The sequence below is a fragment of the Liolophura sinensis genome, chromosome 7 (genome assembly GCF_032854445.1).
Source record: "Liolophura sinensis isolate JHLJ2023 chromosome 7, CUHK_Ljap_v2, whole genome shotgun sequence".
In the NCBI taxonomy this organism is placed as follows: Eukaryota; Metazoa; Mollusca; class Polyplacophora; order Chitonida; family Chitonidae; genus Liolophura; species Liolophura sinensis.
Genome location: NC_088301.1, coordinates 53,407,699 through 53,424,882, shown reverse-complemented (window position 1 = coordinate 53,424,882; position 17,184 = coordinate 53,407,699). Strand labels below are relative to the sequence as shown.

General features: G+C 39.3%; 1 long non-coding RNA gene across 1 annotated transcript; it reads right to left on the bottom strand.

Annotated features, from left to right (window-relative positions):
* Positions 1-3,557: 3,557 nt before the first annotated feature.
* On the bottom strand, positions 3,558-15,976 carry LOC135471627 (uncharacterized). The gene is made up of 5 exons (XR_010444451.1): positions 15,885-15,976; positions 8,519-8,663; positions 8,019-8,177; positions 5,842-5,902; positions 3,558-5,549 (listed from the first exon to the last, which is right to left on the bottom strand). It is a non-coding gene; the product is annotated as an uncharacterized LOC135471627 (long non-coding RNA).
* Between the last annotated feature and the right edge of the window lie 1,208 nt (positions 15,977-17,184).

The following is a 17,184-nucleotide window of genomic DNA, read 5'->3' as shown; positions in this document are numbered from 1 at the left end:
AATTTTCATCACGCGGAATGATTCTGATGCCTTCACCAGGAACAATTGCACTTTCGTTCAAGTCTGAAGAAAGTTATTGAAATGTTTATATTTTGGTATGTCCGAATATGACATCTGTACCTTTTTGTGGCAATTGGAAAAATTTACCAACAATTTACTTCAGATGTATAATTTTTAAGAAAAGAAAATTATTCGCAGCAAACCGTGTGAACTGTGTTCTAGCCATTCGACATTTTATTTCCCATCAGCGGGTGAGAATTCTTTCAGTGCATTACTTTTTAAAGCTCTCAAATACCTGCAACACCATGGTCTTTGGGAGTCCACTAGCTAAATGAGATCGTCGAGGATTCCATGGCTGCTGTAGAAGCTACCGCTAAAACCTTAAGCAAATAAAAATAAACTGAGCACCACCATGCATGATATACTAATCACTACTTAACAGCCCGATATCATTTTACCAGGCCTATGCACCCATGATGTCGACTGTTCGAATCAATTTTATGGCAATCTATATGTACGTAATTACGTATTATATTTATTCTGTACAATTGTTGGTGGTGTTGTCGTGATACATAAAAAAACACACACACATTTAAAGTGAAAGACAGTGCCTGCCTAATGTTTATGTCCACTGAAAGACTACCATTCGAAGTATCTTAAACCGGTATTAAATATTTTTAAGATCTTTTTCAACCCAGTAAAAGTTTAGTGAAGCTTCGTCTTGACACAGATTATCGAGAGCAGGGTGACGTCACGTTTACTCCAGCTCTCTAACGTCCAAGGTATTTTCCATATAATAGTTTAAGCAGTGGCCTATGGCAGATAAAATTAGTGGACTTCGGCCATGAAGGCCCAAATGATAAATATAGTTTTCTCGGAAAATGGACAATGGAATATTTCTTCCAGCGCTTGAACTATTGATACACTAGGCCAAGTATATCATTTGCATGGAATTCCAGCGAGTCTGTTTAAATAGCCTTGTTGCTGATACACCGCCAGGGTATTCGTGTTTCAGGTCGTAGCCTCCGGAGGGGTTGTACTAGTGATTTTGACCCCAATGAAATGTTTACGAAATTACTGGAGGATTGTTGTATATCTGGATTGATGCTAAATTCTGAAACAAATGGAAATAAATCTAAGCACCAATGAGCTTGATCTAGGCATTCGACTGTCGCTGGATTTTATGCTTCACAATTTTCTATCGGTGACTTCTAAAATGAAAGCGGTAGGCTACTGATCTAGTTATCGCGGACGTCGGAGACAGCACCTCGGCTTGAACACCGCGTGTCAATAATTTTACGGTATTTTATAAAAGAAAACAGAAAAAGCAACCCTTGTATGCGAGGAGGACGTAGGAGAATTTTAAATTCTTCAGTTGTAATTAGTAGTAAGTAGTTTTAAACGTTGTCGGGTGAGATACCGTCTTCTCATTCCCATAAACCTTCGGTTTCTCTACTGAATTTTGCTTTGACACTGGTATTTGTTATTTAGAAACTGCTGACTAAACATTAAAATGAACAACAAAAAATCTATTTAGGGAGATGATTGAGGTACAAAGTTTGGGCGGAGACAGTATGCTACTGTCTGACATAATTTGTCATACCGTCGTTGAATATTAAACGGCTTGTAAATCAACTGATTTAACATCTGTGGTGGTCCGTAAATGATACAGATCAGCCCCACAACACTTTGTGAAATGCCCCACAACACTTCGTGAAATGCCCCGTGGCTAAATCGTTGTAAACGATCTCAAAATGATGCCTTATGCAGTAGTTCTGTGTTATCATGTCACATCAAGGAGTGAATGGGCGAAGGCTACGTCACAGTTCAGTCCGCGCAATCTGACAGAAATGTGTTTGATTGAATAACATTTTCAAGATGGCAGCCTCGTCTCACAGCAGTCATTTGTGCAATATTGCTCCTTTGTTAAACAGGTTATTCGGTAAAATTTCATTAAAATAAAAAAGTAAGATACTTTCAGAAAGCTTGAGAGTCCCGCTTTCGATTGAAATATGTTTTAGCCAAGTGCTGTCTTTTCCTTTAATACAATGCTAGTTTAAACTATATTTTCCAGCAGAAGGCGCTACTTTTTGGCAATCTATATGCCTCCCTTGTACTAGGTGTATGAGAAATTTGTACTGTTGATATGGATTTAATATACACTGTAGCTTTCATCCAGCGTTCGGAAAGATTTATTACCCCGCATTTTGTCTTATGAATAATGACTATTGTTAAAGCATAATGTACAGTTCCCATCTTGTAACCAACAATTCCAAGCTTGGAATTGGTACAGGAGCGTGCACTGAATGAAGCATATTGTATTATTTTCTTTGATGTCAACCTTATGTATATATAGTAAATTCGAGAATAATAAATATAACATATCAATGGACAAAATTAAGATGTTGCAAATTTAATCCGAATGTGACATATCGCAATCGAGGCTTTCAGTCCTGATCCATTCACCCATTTATTGATTTTTCAAGTAATAATTCCGTTAAATATTAATGAAATGAGGCGACAAGACACTTACACGCGGATTAAGCATATGTACATAGTCATTTTTCTGACGATACCATATGGACACTCCCTCATTAACTTTGACATCACACATGCCAGGAAATTGTACAGCCCTGTCGCTGGAATGGAGAGCTTTGTTCACATGTTCTTTACTGCCACCTCCTACTCGAAGGCAGACCTTTTCTTGACAAATATAGCTAAACCGATACGACACGCTGTCGCCAAAATATAGTTAGTATTCTGCTGGAAGGCAGTAATGACCTAAGACGGGTTGCATATGCAACGGTTAGTGTCGGGCCAAGCACCTGCTCTGTGCGGGTGAATTCAATTTGCCCAGAAAGCTTGTTTGACAACCGCTATCAATCAACACGGCAGCCAGCGTGGATAGAAAGTACCTGCGGCAAAAGCCTTACTTTCACTTTTCGTTCTTTGTGGCGTGGACATTTCTATCAGACAGAAGTAGACAAGGAATGAGAACATATCTTGACTTCGTCGGAAGCTCGGCTTTACCGACGCAACGGGGTTCTCTATGCGCAAAGGACAGCCACAAAATTTCATGAATTATGCAATGTCATCCGCCAAAATTATCATGAGGGAGGAGGAGAGAAATAGTATTCTCATGACAATCTTTAAACAGGTATTATTTCAATAAACTGGAAGCGTTGTTACAGCTATAGTTGCATTACATAAACGATATTATTCTTATGTTATCTCTATATATTTTTCCTGTTATTATGTGTGGCGTTCAAAAAACAATCAATTTACCACTCAATGAAACAATAAATCCATCAAGCAATATAACATGTTCTTTCTGACAATTGGATTTTTGCTTCTGTCTTTGGAATGTTTTTGTCATAAATGGTGAAACAATCCATGGTTCCACTGTATTAATGGATATCTATATCCAGTGTCCCCAAACTAAACTAACTAATCAGGAATGAAAACAAATGCAGCTATTGATTTTAAGAAAAAGTTTCTTTAACTCTGGTGAAGGTAAACTGTGTTTACTCAAACGTCCAGAATGACATTTTCCGTTGTCCAAACTACAGCTGTCTGTGTGCATGAATTAACAGAGAAAGAATACAAATCAAGGGTGGAATGAAGAACATGATGTATCACCCAACGAGCCAGTCAACCCGAAACACAGGGTTACATAGAAACATTATAGAAACCATTCACTGTTCATATGGGAACGATGAAAGTAACAATTTGCATACAGTAAATATTAAATATGTAAATATTAAAGTTTAAGAGTCATGCATATTTGAAATTGGAAAAGGTAAAAACTTCAACAGTGCAATAAACAATATTTACATTATGTACAATTGATGTCTGACTCACATTACAACAGTATTGCATCCGTCCGTTTCGTATTATTTTGACATTTTAAAAAAGAACAAAGGTAAAACTTTGCTACAACTCTTGGAGCCAAGGATTATGTGGCGCTGAAATGTACAAAAAAATTTACAAATATGCACAAACAGCATTATAACTGTTTTTGTTTGCTTTGATTTCTTCAAGAATAAGCAAAAGTATTATAGCAGTTTTCAGCCCCGTTCCAGTCAGTTGTGTCGGTGCGTGCACTGATGGTCACATACCTTCAGCGATTGGATAACCGAACTCCAGCTCTTTCTGCCTAAACCCATCACATAGACTATGGTTTTTATCACTTCCTCGCAGCTTAGAACATGTAGTGGCCTTAACCAACTTAACAAGTCTCAACGCCGAAGCGAAGATATCAGTATAACGTGGCTTTGTGCAATTACATTTATACCCTCTAATACTTTGATACAACTCCTCATACGATTACTGAGAAATTCCGGGAATGCCAAGGTCTCCGCTTGTCTTACATTTATATATTTTTGTTGTTAAATTTTTCTGATGATAACATAATTGTCATAATGAGTTTATCTTTTAACTACAGTAATGTAAAGTATTGAATGGGCCACATGACTGACAAGTCAGGGGCTCTGGGGGCATACACTTCTGTTCATTAGTACTAAATGCTGATTAATCTGAAACATCATCTGTAGTTTTGGCTACTTCTAGCCGAGGAGAAACTAGAGAAACACGAAAGCACCTGGTTCATGGAATATGTCTTCAGACATATGAATTACCGGTGGTTTTTAACAGATGGTATTTCCTGAATGATGATAGTTTTACGCAATTTTCACAAACGTGTCTGATGGAGATGGCCAGAGTAATCCAGTAAGACAAGGGTGTTCTTGAACATGCGTACATAGTCCCAGAAACAAGTTTTTAACAATTTGCTTGTACATTACATATAGAGAAACCGTGTGGAAATACAATGGGCTGAATTTAAGTCAATTCTCGTGATAGTGCAAAAGGTTAAAACATCAATTGTATGTGAGAAATCGGCACTAGCTCCGCCAAGACTAGAGAGAATACATCATTGCACTGACCAACTGTATATATTACAAGTGATCTTCCCGCCGGTCCTGTCGATGCAACGGTCACCAACGTAAGGCTGCATTGTGATTGCGTCGTAATTAGGCACAGGTGCAAAAGGTGTTCATCAAAGATAGTGCGTGTATCACACTTCCCTGTTTAATTCCCTGAAAGATACGACCCAAAAGAGCCGAATCAGGTGTTTGTGTTCTGGAATCGTGCCCTACAAGGAAGTAAACGCCCAAGCGCACTTCCGCGTACTTGGCATGGAAGTAGCATGTCTGTGATCCGTTACTTCAGCATTTCTTTTGCCAACCCAATGAACAGGTATTGGTGACGTTGCTGTCCACCTAGGTACTTGCTCTGGATCATAGGACTATCGCCAGAGGGTATTAACCGGCATTTTTATCACCCTAGAGACAGGGCACCCAAGGGATTCGGCAGGCCCAGAAGTAAGGAGACACCATGTGTATGGGTGATCAGACTTTCACGGCGACTAATTCCGGTCACAACTTCTTTAGGTCCATCTTTTTGGGTAAGTCCCCGATTAATACTGTACGTGCTGGTCAGCCAACCACTCCCAAGGAAGCTTTGTGACTCTCTTTCTTTGCCAATCAATGCTGGAAATGGTATATTTTTCACATGAGCGTATACCGGATTTGTGAATATCCTATCTGCATACAAGTTTTTATTACGCCATGTTCAACTATAACAATCAGCGCAATTGAACTTTTCCTCACACATAAATTGCAAGAACAAACGGAATCGGTGAGTTTAAATAGATGGGTAAACAATTTTCTTTACGGAATAATTTATATCAAGTTTATGAACTCATGTTCAAATCTTAATTAGTCATCGTGTATGCATGGCCCACGGTTGAATTTTCGTTACCATGTTGTATACTATACTCACTGTTATAACATCATATCTCCCGAAGCCCCAGAGTCCAATCCAGGATCATTTCGCTCTTCATCTACAGTAGAAAGAAAATCACAACGTTGATCACCAAACTCTACTGTTCTGTTGTGTCAGAAAGAAGAAAGAATGCATAGTGCTGTCTCATTAAAATACCCTGCGAAAAGACATCAGATAACCTGGCTCTTCCTCGCATGGAGCTCAGTGTATAATAGCTATGGTGAGTATAATGTGACTCAATGTGAGATCGTGCCTGGTAACTGCGGCATGACCTTCATTTCAGCGTGGCAGCACCGAGTATTTTGGCACTCGGCCCGATGTGATGAAAGGGTAGAAGTAGTGATATGATTGAAAAATAGTAGAAGTGACCATGAGGCACACATTACCCTAATACATTTGCATGTGACAGAGCAACTTGCACCACATATTATGCACAATTTCAGAGGTTCACAACAAGTATAATTTTATCAGTCTACACAGAATAATGCCTTCAGATCATGATTGAATAAACACCTTGCAAACATGCGACGAGGTTAAAGAATTTCAGTATCTCACCCCGCTTGCCTGTCTGCAAGTCCACACGGATTCTTTTGAAATATTTCATCGCAGACTTTTAATTGAGAGGAGTTGACAAAGGTTATGACTGTAAGTTGTGGAAAACGACTAATGATGTTTTCTGCAGCAGTACGGGAAAGGTAACAAATGTTGAGGCTTTCACGGTGATTCCTAAAAGATTCTACCTCTTTTGATTATAAACGGGATTGAAGATCTTGGAAGTTCCTGCTGTGTTATGCGGCTGCCAGTTGAATTACAGGATATTATGACGGCATACATGACGTGCAGACGATGGATATAGGGTGAGAGTCAGAGGTGGATTGATCGGTATGTAGTAGGATAATGTATTCACGGGCAATGAAGATAACTTCATCTGGGGGCAGAATACTCAGGATAATTTCGCAACGTTAGCAGTCAACGATTTAGATCCAATTATATCATTCTTACAACTTGTTGCACCAAGACAGCATAATTATGATCATATGTTTGTGAGTAAGGTTTGCTGTGAGCTCCTGTGTTCTGGACTTCACCTCTTACGCGTGACCATTTGCCAACCATCACACAGTATGCTGTATTCTATTACGTTGGTTTTTTTTTGTATGAAAATTAATGTAAACATATTTGATTAATTTTAATTGAGCCATTTATAGTGGGTTTTTTTTTCTCATTTCGTTTGATCAGTTGATAAAAATTCATAGGAAAAATTATAGGAAATATTTAACTTATTCCAACAATAATGCAGAATGTACTATACTTCAATGTTTTGGTTTTGGCATGTGTATTTTTTGGCACTGTTCACGATGTCAGGCTAATTCAAAGAAATACATAGATACTTACCATTTCCGACTAGTAGTTGTTATACGATGGGGATGATAAGTGTAGTTTATGGCCAGTGGGACATTAGCATCTAAAGACACCCACGTAAGCTCACATCCAAGTAATTACCAAATAGGCAGAAGCGTCCTGACGTTTATTCCCAAGGTAACAATAGTTTGATTAAAGTGATCCTCAAGCGCCATTAGCTAATGCAATTTCGAGAGCAGAAGGAGAAGATGCAAAGGGGTCGATAATCTGAGCTGTCACGCAACTCCACATGGTTTCTTAGCTGCCACTAGCTGGCGCCAATAGGAAGTGAACAACTGAAGACCCAAATGGCATGTATAAATATACGACACTGTCTTTGGTTTGTCAACAAATCTGCAAACAACTTCGGAAGTATTAATTTCAATTTCTCTTTGTTAAAAGAGGACCTAAAGGGTTTTTTTCACAAAAAAGAAATAGAGGGTTTTCAGTCCCCATTATTTGTTTCTTATTCTTAGTTGTAAGAATATAGGTTGACAGGGGAAGTTTGTATTGTCTGGTGCATACCTTCTAGCAGTAAACTGAACCAAGTATCCACGTAAGCATTTCCTGTATACCAGTCGATTATTTCAAACATCAGAAGATTTACATCAATGTTCTATTTAGAGTATTTAATATGAATGAGCTCAATCATAACCAATTTGGAAACAGCATAATTGCTGATAATTGCCCAGGACCTTAATAAGCTTAATAAACCACATGGACTGCCAACATATGAAAAAAGCAAATACACTGATCAAGAGATACACAGGACTTACTTCGGGGCTGCTTTAAGTCTTTATTCGTTCTGGCCAGTGCCACAATGAATGCCGTCACACTGATGATGATGATAAACCCTACCACACCTATAACCGCGGAAGCAATTGTACCCTCGGTGATGGACATTTTTCTGTGCGGAAACACGATATCCGGGAGATCTGCAAAAAAACACGAATATACATGCTCTCACAATTAAGGACCGGAATAAGATAGTCACTCTCAAAGCACAGGAGGGTCCAATCTTGCTTGGTCTGCATTATTAATTATTTCTCTACACCCATAGTCCACATATACGTGGAACCCTAAAACACACTTTTGTGAGACAGTATTTTTTAATTATAACTTTACTCCACAATCTAAATTGTCCTTTTCAGTTTTATGTAACTGCTTATATCTTGTTGAGAAGATGTCCATGTAGATATGGATTCAACAGACTACGAAACAGAATAATTTTTTTTGTACTTAGTGACATTGGGTTACACGTTGATACACTCCCTACCGTAAGTTGTAATTTCTAAAACTATTCGAAAGGCGACGTCCTCCGTTGAGTTTCTGGTGACCGGTGACCCGAAGGCGTGTATATCTTTCCCATCTGTCCGCTATTGGCCAACAAACGGTTTATAGCTGCAATCATAAATTGTTTTCTGAAAAGATAATAACCCAACAACAAGTGTAATATTTAATCAAGGACACAGACTGATTGCGTTTGTTGCATTGATATTTAAAGAAATTATTCAACTTATATGTTTGTCCACAAAATGACAGGCATGAATTTCAAGTCATAGAGACCGCCATAGAGACGCATTTATGAGGCATCATTCTGAAGACTTTAGATATGACACCCTGACAGCCATAGTACGTTGACTACCACAGAGCATTACGTCTTTAGAAACATATAGTGTTTTCAAAATTTCTCATATTCTCATTCAAGAGGCCTAAATTAAAATCCATTGATTATTTATTTCATTGTTCTTTGACGCCACAATTAAGATTTTTTTCACTTAAAACCAAGGCGGTAAGTTTTTATGGGTGGAGGAAGCCACGAGGTGAACGTAATACCATTGCAAGTTAATGAAGTTAACTTTTCCACGTGTGACTTAATACACAAATGCACACACTATTGGAGGAATTGCTGATCCACGAAGTTTGAAGAAACAACAAAACGGCACCAAAGCCCTGGGTTTGAACCCAGGCAGGCATTGAAAGTCAAGCACCCTAGCCACATTTCGCCCCTCTCCCTTCCAACTGAAAGAGTAGCTCACCAATAACACAGACTGTAACTAGATTAAAAGTGATTCTAAAGCTTCACCATGATTAATCTGAAATAGTAAATACAACTGCATTGAATTGTCCTGAGATTTAAAACATATACACTAATGCTGAGCTATTGAATTTTCAATAGCCATGGTTTTCTTTCCGGCCTATCGTGTATCATATGTTAGAGTACCATAATTAGCGAACACCATTGATAAAAAACGCCAGTAGCATACTTGTGAAAAACGGCAAAAGATGTTACATCGTATTCGAACCTCATTACACGAATTTCACCAGGTCCTGATCTACTGCTCAAATACATGCAATCTCTGCTTGTGTACACAACTTAAGCAAGGTTTTTAACCCAAAAGAGCACTGAAATAGGGGATTACTGGGTTTGATGATCAGTGATCATTGATACATGCCACATGGTGGGTAAGGTCTTCCCGGAGATGATTTATCCTGTACCTCAGCATTAACTTTCCCCAATGATAATCAACTCGGCTTTGCAGCTTTTGACTTGTTATGAGGTAGCTATCGTGACTGCGGGCCATTGATACTGTATTCATGCTCACAGGGAGATTCGGAATTTGATTTCCCATTCGGGACGTGTAGTGAGGGTGGCGACCCCCCGAAAACAGGGCAGCAAGCCCCTGGGGATCGCCTCTAGCTTTTCCAAATATACCCTCTTCATCCCTAGCCTCTCGTCGTCGTCGGGCGCACTCCCTAACGCTTATCCAGTGGCGAGGGTATTAGCCTCCAAAATCAAGCACTGTTGACATTTCGCTGTCAATGAGCAAAATATTGAGAATACTCAATATTGACAGAACTGATACCATCCTTTTAAATCGTTATTTGGTGGTGGATCCAGTCATCAGGGTTTTAACTGCATGATTGGGAGCTGACACGTGAATCTGGAGCTTGGATAATAAGGAAGATCATGTTTTATAGAGGCCAATATTAATCGTCACTTTGATCTTAGGAAGCCTGGTGCATGTGATTCTTCTAACCGACGTATATATTAACGTTACTTAAAATATGCAGTCACCATGAGTTAGACGATACGAAATTCAAAATGTTTATCTGTACCAAAAGAAAAAGTATATGACAAAAGAAACGCTTGCATTTACATTAAATATTCGATCTATATACTTTGACCACTTTCTAACCTACGCACGCTTATTGTTTGCATTTTTAAGTAATGTGCCTAATAAACTTAGACAGCAATATTTTTTTCAGTCTTTAACGTCATATGTCGATTTTCCCTGTAAAAGGATGATTTGATTTTATTCGCAATAGGTGAAAATATTTCTATGAATCATGTCAATTATTTTTATAAGTTAGTTATAGGCATCGGACTCGAAATATCAAAGGCAAACAAAATCGTTGACAAAATATGTTTACAAATGCGTTTACATGGACCTTTGTAACCATACTTGTTATTAATAATTGTTGCAAAATATTATCTCATAAAATATTTTTCTGAAATGAATAGTGGCTGTTCCAACATAATTATAATGTTCCTATATAGGCAGCGGAAATTATGATATCAGAATTACTGACCATATCTATTATCTGCAGTTAGACATCTATTTCTCAGCATGAAAAATACACTAAAGCCTATCTTTGGCTTGTGAACAATATTAAGTTATAAAGTACATTTCACCTTTCGTTGCTTCCTTTGCTTGAATAGAGTCTAAGATAGCAATTGCTCAAATCATCATGTATTTTTCCGTTTTGCTGAGAGTTTAACGCTGTGCCTATTTATTGATAATATACCTCTCGGCTTGTGCAGCTTCCTACTAGACGGGCCGATGTTCTTGTTCACCGACTGGTCTCGGGTCATTTTCCAGTGAATTCATATTTACAAAGATTCAATCAGCATGACTCAGGTGTTTGTGAGACCTGTTTAGTAGAAGATACCATCTCCCACCTGTTATTTCATTGCAAAACCTACAATAATGCAAGGAAACTTTTTTTGCAGATCTAAATAAAGGTGGGGTCACTAACCCTTCCTTGGAAACTGTGTTCACTAACCCTTCCTTGGAAACTGTTCTACATACCGATCGTTACATAATGAAAGCCTCCAGGATGTTGCCGCCTTCTTACTTTTTACCTCCTAAGAAATTCTAGATAGTATGTAGTTTTTAGTACAAGGTTTAATGAATTGATATAATATTGGCCTAATGACCATCTTTTCTCAGAACTGAGTTCCATTTCCATTTTCTTCGCATCTTTGTCCATCCACTCGTACATGTGTATCTATGTGAAACCCTCCCTCTTACACCCGTGTTTATAAAGGAGTCAAACCCAGATAATGAACTGATTTTTTTCCGCATTTGCACATATCATGCTTGCGCATGGGGTTACCATTCCTTTCAAATATATATACTGCGAGTTCATTGTACATCAGCTATCGAGAGCCGACAAATCACGATTTTCCACTCTGAAACATGCAACAATTGCTTCATTATAGCGGATAGCCCTTCACTCAAGACATTATTTACGTTTCCATACGTTAATGGGCTAGAGTAGCGAAGTAGGGGCTGTCAAAACAGTGACTTACAAAGCAGACGGTATATGTGACGTAATACAACACAAAGGGGACTACCTAAGACTCGACCAAAAATAAAAGTTTTGTTTCTTTTTAATGGCGTCACAGCGTGAAACATCACGAAGTGCTGAACCTCACGCGACGTGATATTATACAATAAAAGAACGATAAATTTACTTGAGCTATAATAAGGTATATTGGTGGAGGAAGTTGGTCAGTGTCACCTGGCGTGTTGCTGCAGCAATTGGTCTATCGTGCGATCTCGTTGATCAAAGCTACTAGTCTCGCATGTAGACCTTTCGGTTAGTGAGAAACAAAATTTGACCAATTGTTAATCAAAAATTAAAATCATAATCAGGGACGTAAGTGTATTGGTTTTGTTTGTTTTCAAATCCGTTTTCTTACATCACAATTTTGTAATGTGACTCCTTGAAATGAAACACCGTTTTGTGAGACGTCTTCGACGTGTGACATATTGTTCGAAGGTAGGTGGCCTTCACAAGAGAGCACAAGAGACACCAGCGCTTACTACCACTAAGCGTCTAAGGACAACGAAAGAACAGGAAACTAGCAACTTCCCTATAAGAGAAATGGAAAGGCTTACAGACTGAAAGGCAAGGACCTGAACCATTCAGAAACGGACAAATACACGAAAAAACGATGATGTAGACACTCATTAAAAGTAAATGAATTTTGTGATGCTAGACATGTTTATCTGTGATTGGCGATGTTTGTGTGGGAATCCACCATCGTCCTCTTACCTGCATATCCTTATGCACTTATGCCTTTCCTTATGCATACTTATGAGGAATTTCGTGCATAAGGTGTAGGTGTGTACGCATATTTAACCACATTCGAACTGGTCACCAAGTTCTTATTCCGATCTAGTCCGTGTCATAACCTTATGGCTTGAGATTTGATATATCGGAAGATGTAATTTTGTTATTATGAAGTCAGCTGCGAGAGTTCATAATTAATGACACCGCGAAAAAAGGGAAGTTCTCTATTTAACTGGCCCTTAATTGATGCGCAATATTAATATTATCGGGCTATAATTCAGGAGGATATTAACGTTAATTGACTTGTTGATAGGTGTGTGAGATAGCAATAGGGAAAGGCCGCCAGCTGTAGTGGAATCAATATCGAGGTTATGGTTGTCAACACAACACAAAACTAGCCCGTATTGAGCCACATCCGCGGGCACTCACAGAATTATGAATGATAGCCTGTGAACTTAGTAAAACTAACGTAAACATGAATCACAATTTTATTCCAGCCCACTCCATTGGCAGCCATGCGGGTCTACAGTCAGTTGTAACAACCAGTCATCCCTAGCTCTTATTTACAATGGCTGCCTATGGTACAACAGAATACCTAATGAGGCGATGCCGGTTGATTGAGCTAACAGCGACAAGGCAGCTGCATCAAAACAATTAACACACCGTAATTCCCGCTTTATCAGCCTTTGTATGTTATAATGCCGACTTTCACTGGGTACATTGGCGGTTACAGACAGTAAATGTGCCAGCCTGACCTTAAAACTAAGTGCCAAGGTTCCAGGATGGAAATTATCTGCAATGCTATCAATGTATATCACATGACTGTCAGCTTTAGACCTGCCATCTGTCACTCAGAGGAGCTTTTCTCGACTTGGCCACTCTGGCAGACTTACTATCCGCCCTACTTTTTTTTTTTTACCTTGATTAAACGTGTAAAAGTGTGACCCATTTTGGAACAGATTACCGATAAAACATAAAGGTGTGATAGGGAAATAATGGCTGACTGCCAACAAAATATGTGTGTGTACAGCAAATTATACTGTTATCAAAGCTCATTTGTCAATATTTAAATACTTAAAATAAATTCAATAATAACATTCAATGGTAAAAAATGTATGTATAATAGCTGAAGAAAATATTTTTTTTCAGTATACAAAATACGTATATGTTTAGTCTTATGCCAAATATCATACTGTTGTCGCTGCTCTGATTTTGTCTCTATGCTATGTTTTCTTTTAAACAATGAATACTGGCGGCCTTCGTTAAGGTATTGGCCTAAAACTCCCTCGTAAAAATAAAGCACACAGCCTTCAACTTTGCCGTTTTTTGACGTTTAAAATATGACTGAATGATCACATACTTAAGAATTCACAGATGAGGTTGAGTTCTTTTAGGCCCCTAGAGGATAAATATATTTCCACAGCTGTGTTTGCTGTCGTGCTGCCCATAGGCAGATGCTATTATCTATTTCGTTTTTCTGTTTGAAAATAATAAATAATTCAAAACTTAAATTACGGTTTGTATTTAATTATTAAATGCACATTATTTGTACTGAAGGTGAAAACAATTTTAGATGTCTTCCCATAGCGGTAGGCGTCGCTGTGTCCCTTTGTAAGTCCATACCTTTGTAACCACTCCATCTTCAAGCATGTAGCCCGGTTTGACAAACTTCTACACATTTACACTTAGATATTTCGAATGAATAAATGATTATGGTTTAAGTATTGGCCCTATGTTGTTCTCAAATACTGCATAGTTTTGCTTGCTTTACCCTACAGTTGAGTGAACGAATCACTCATGACTGAGCTTTTCAAAGAGGATCATATATCGCTAGATGCCTATCTACGTTGGTCTTGAAATGTACGAACCAAAGCGGCAACAATCGTGAAAGCGAGCAAACGTTAACGTAAAGGTGTGCAAGCTTTCGGTAGTGATTGCTTCGCGGACATAGGCCAAACGAAAGCGCTTGACGTCAACAGTCTCCAGGCGGACATAATCCAGGTGAAACACCTGACGTCAACAGTCTCCAGGTGGACCTAACCGATACGAAAACAACTGACTTCAACAGTCTCCAGGTGGGCCTAATCCAGGTGAAACACCTGACGTCAACAGTCTCCAGGTGGACCTAACCGAGACGAAAACAACTGACGTCAACAGTCTCCAGGTGGGCCTCATCCAGACGAGACAAGTGACGTCAACAGTCTCCAGCCGGACCTCATCCAGACGAGACAAGTGACGTCAACAGTCTCCAGCCGGACCTCATCCAGACGAGACAACTGGCGTCAGCGTTCTGCAAGCGGGCCTAATCCAGACGAAACAACTGACGTCAACTGTCTCCAGCCGGACCTCATCCGGACGAAACAACTGACGTCAACAGTCTCCAGGTGGACCTAATCCAGACGAGACAACTGACGTCAACTGTCTCCAGCCGGATCTCATCCGGACAAGACAACTGGCGTCAACTGTCTCCAGCCGGACCTCATCCAGACGAGACAAGTGACGTCAACTGTCACCAGCCGGACCTCATCCAGACGAAAAACTGACGTCAACAGTCTGCAAGCAGGCCTAATCCAGACGAGATAACTGACGTCAACTGTCTCCAGCCGGACCTCATCCAGACGAGACAACTGGCGTCAACGGTCTGCAAGCGGGCCTAATCCAGACGAAACAACTGACGTCAACTGTCTCCAGCCGGACCTCATCCAAACGAGACAACTGGCGTCAACAGTCTGCAAGCAGGCCTAATCCAGACGAAACAACTGACGTCAACAGTCTCCTGGAGGACATAGAGCAAACGAAACCTCGGGCCTACACCAGACATAGTTCAGACTAAACCGCTGGACTTCATCGGTCTTTTCGTGGACACAGTTCAGGTGAAACAACTGACGTCAATAGACTCCTGGAGGACATAGTCCACACGAAACTACCGGACCTACATCAAATCCAAACTTGCGGACATAGTCCAGACAAAACCACTGGACCTCACCGAACATAGTCCAGACAAAACAAGTGGACCTCACCGGGCATCGAAAACGCACAACCTGCTGGCAGTGTCTAATTTATATCTGAACTGGGTAAGTCTAATCCACTGTTTACTGAGTGAGTGAGTGCTTGGGGTTTAACGCACTGTTTACTGAGAGATGCATTAATATTGCGCTTACATCTATCATTAACATCTACATCTAATATAAACGAGGCAAATGATCCGGATACAATACTGTCACAAAATCTAATAAACTTCAATAACACAAAGAAGTAAAGTTATCTTCATATCTTACCTTTGTATAAAATATATATTTTGAGCGTGTGTCAACTTCAAGTGAAACTGTATCACAAACACTTGAAACATTGTATTCCTTAAATGTTAGGTAAAGATCATCCTCAAGTCTTGCGGCAGCAAAAATTAAGCTGCATGAATTTCCCGACGTCCATTTTTCTCCGAGAATGGTAACCTTGACTGGATCATCCTCTGATATTGAAATTTCCTGCTCGCACGATTCGAAATAGTCCACTGAGGAGGAAAAGATAGTTATAAACGTTAGACAGTAATTTTGAGGTCACAATATCTCTTCTACTTCACAAAGTCATATCCTTAGTGAGGTAAAATAAAACCAGAACTTAATGGTAGTTTGTACGCTTTATGAAATGCTGTGTTTTTTCATTGATTTATAAAAATAAAACTGTGATGGCACCTTCTGTGAAATAAATTGTAATCAAAAGATGTTTCAACGATCTCTCAGGTGCTTATTTCAGCATTTTCGTGCTCGACATAGTCACAATATGAGCAATTGGCCAAAAGAATGTTGGTCCCTTCACTGGTTTCTGGGGTATGGAGGTCCACACAGAAAACGCTTCGAACTCGAGAGACCTAGGATCAAACCCGGGTCGGGTCATACGAAAGACTTTAAACAATGGTACTTGTTGCTGCTTCTCTTGGAGCTCATCACTAAAAGGTTAGAGCAAGGAAACAGGAATTGTTTCTCCCGGTGTCAGTATAATGTGACTGGGTCGGGTGTCATGTCTGGTGTCTTAAGCATGACACTTCGGTAGATGCGGTACTGTGGGGGCATGGACTCGACCCGCTACAAGAAGACACATGCCTAACGACGCCTGAAAAAAAACACCGACTTGTTAAGAATAGACGATATGGTGACGTCAACAAAATAATGTCGCATGGAAGAGGACATAATTTTTCTCTTCGTCGTGGAAATTCAGCGACAAAACACTGTGAATATGTCGGCAATGGGACTCGAATGCTACAAGGAGACACCACAATATATATATATATATATATATATATATATATATATATATATATATATATATATATATATATGTGTGTATATACTTGTACAAAGTATGTTACTTTAAACACAGGACGAAGTGCAAGCCTATGTAAAAATGCTCAAGGCTCTCCTTGTTGCAAATGTGTTACCCACCACGTCCAGTACATCTCATCCATTCCACGTTTTGTTATGGCACTTTTTTTTCGCACGATGATATGTCAGAAACATTCAAAACTATAGTGCTGGGTAAGTTTAGACCAAGTGAACGTTCATTGATAGCCGTTGTATTAAC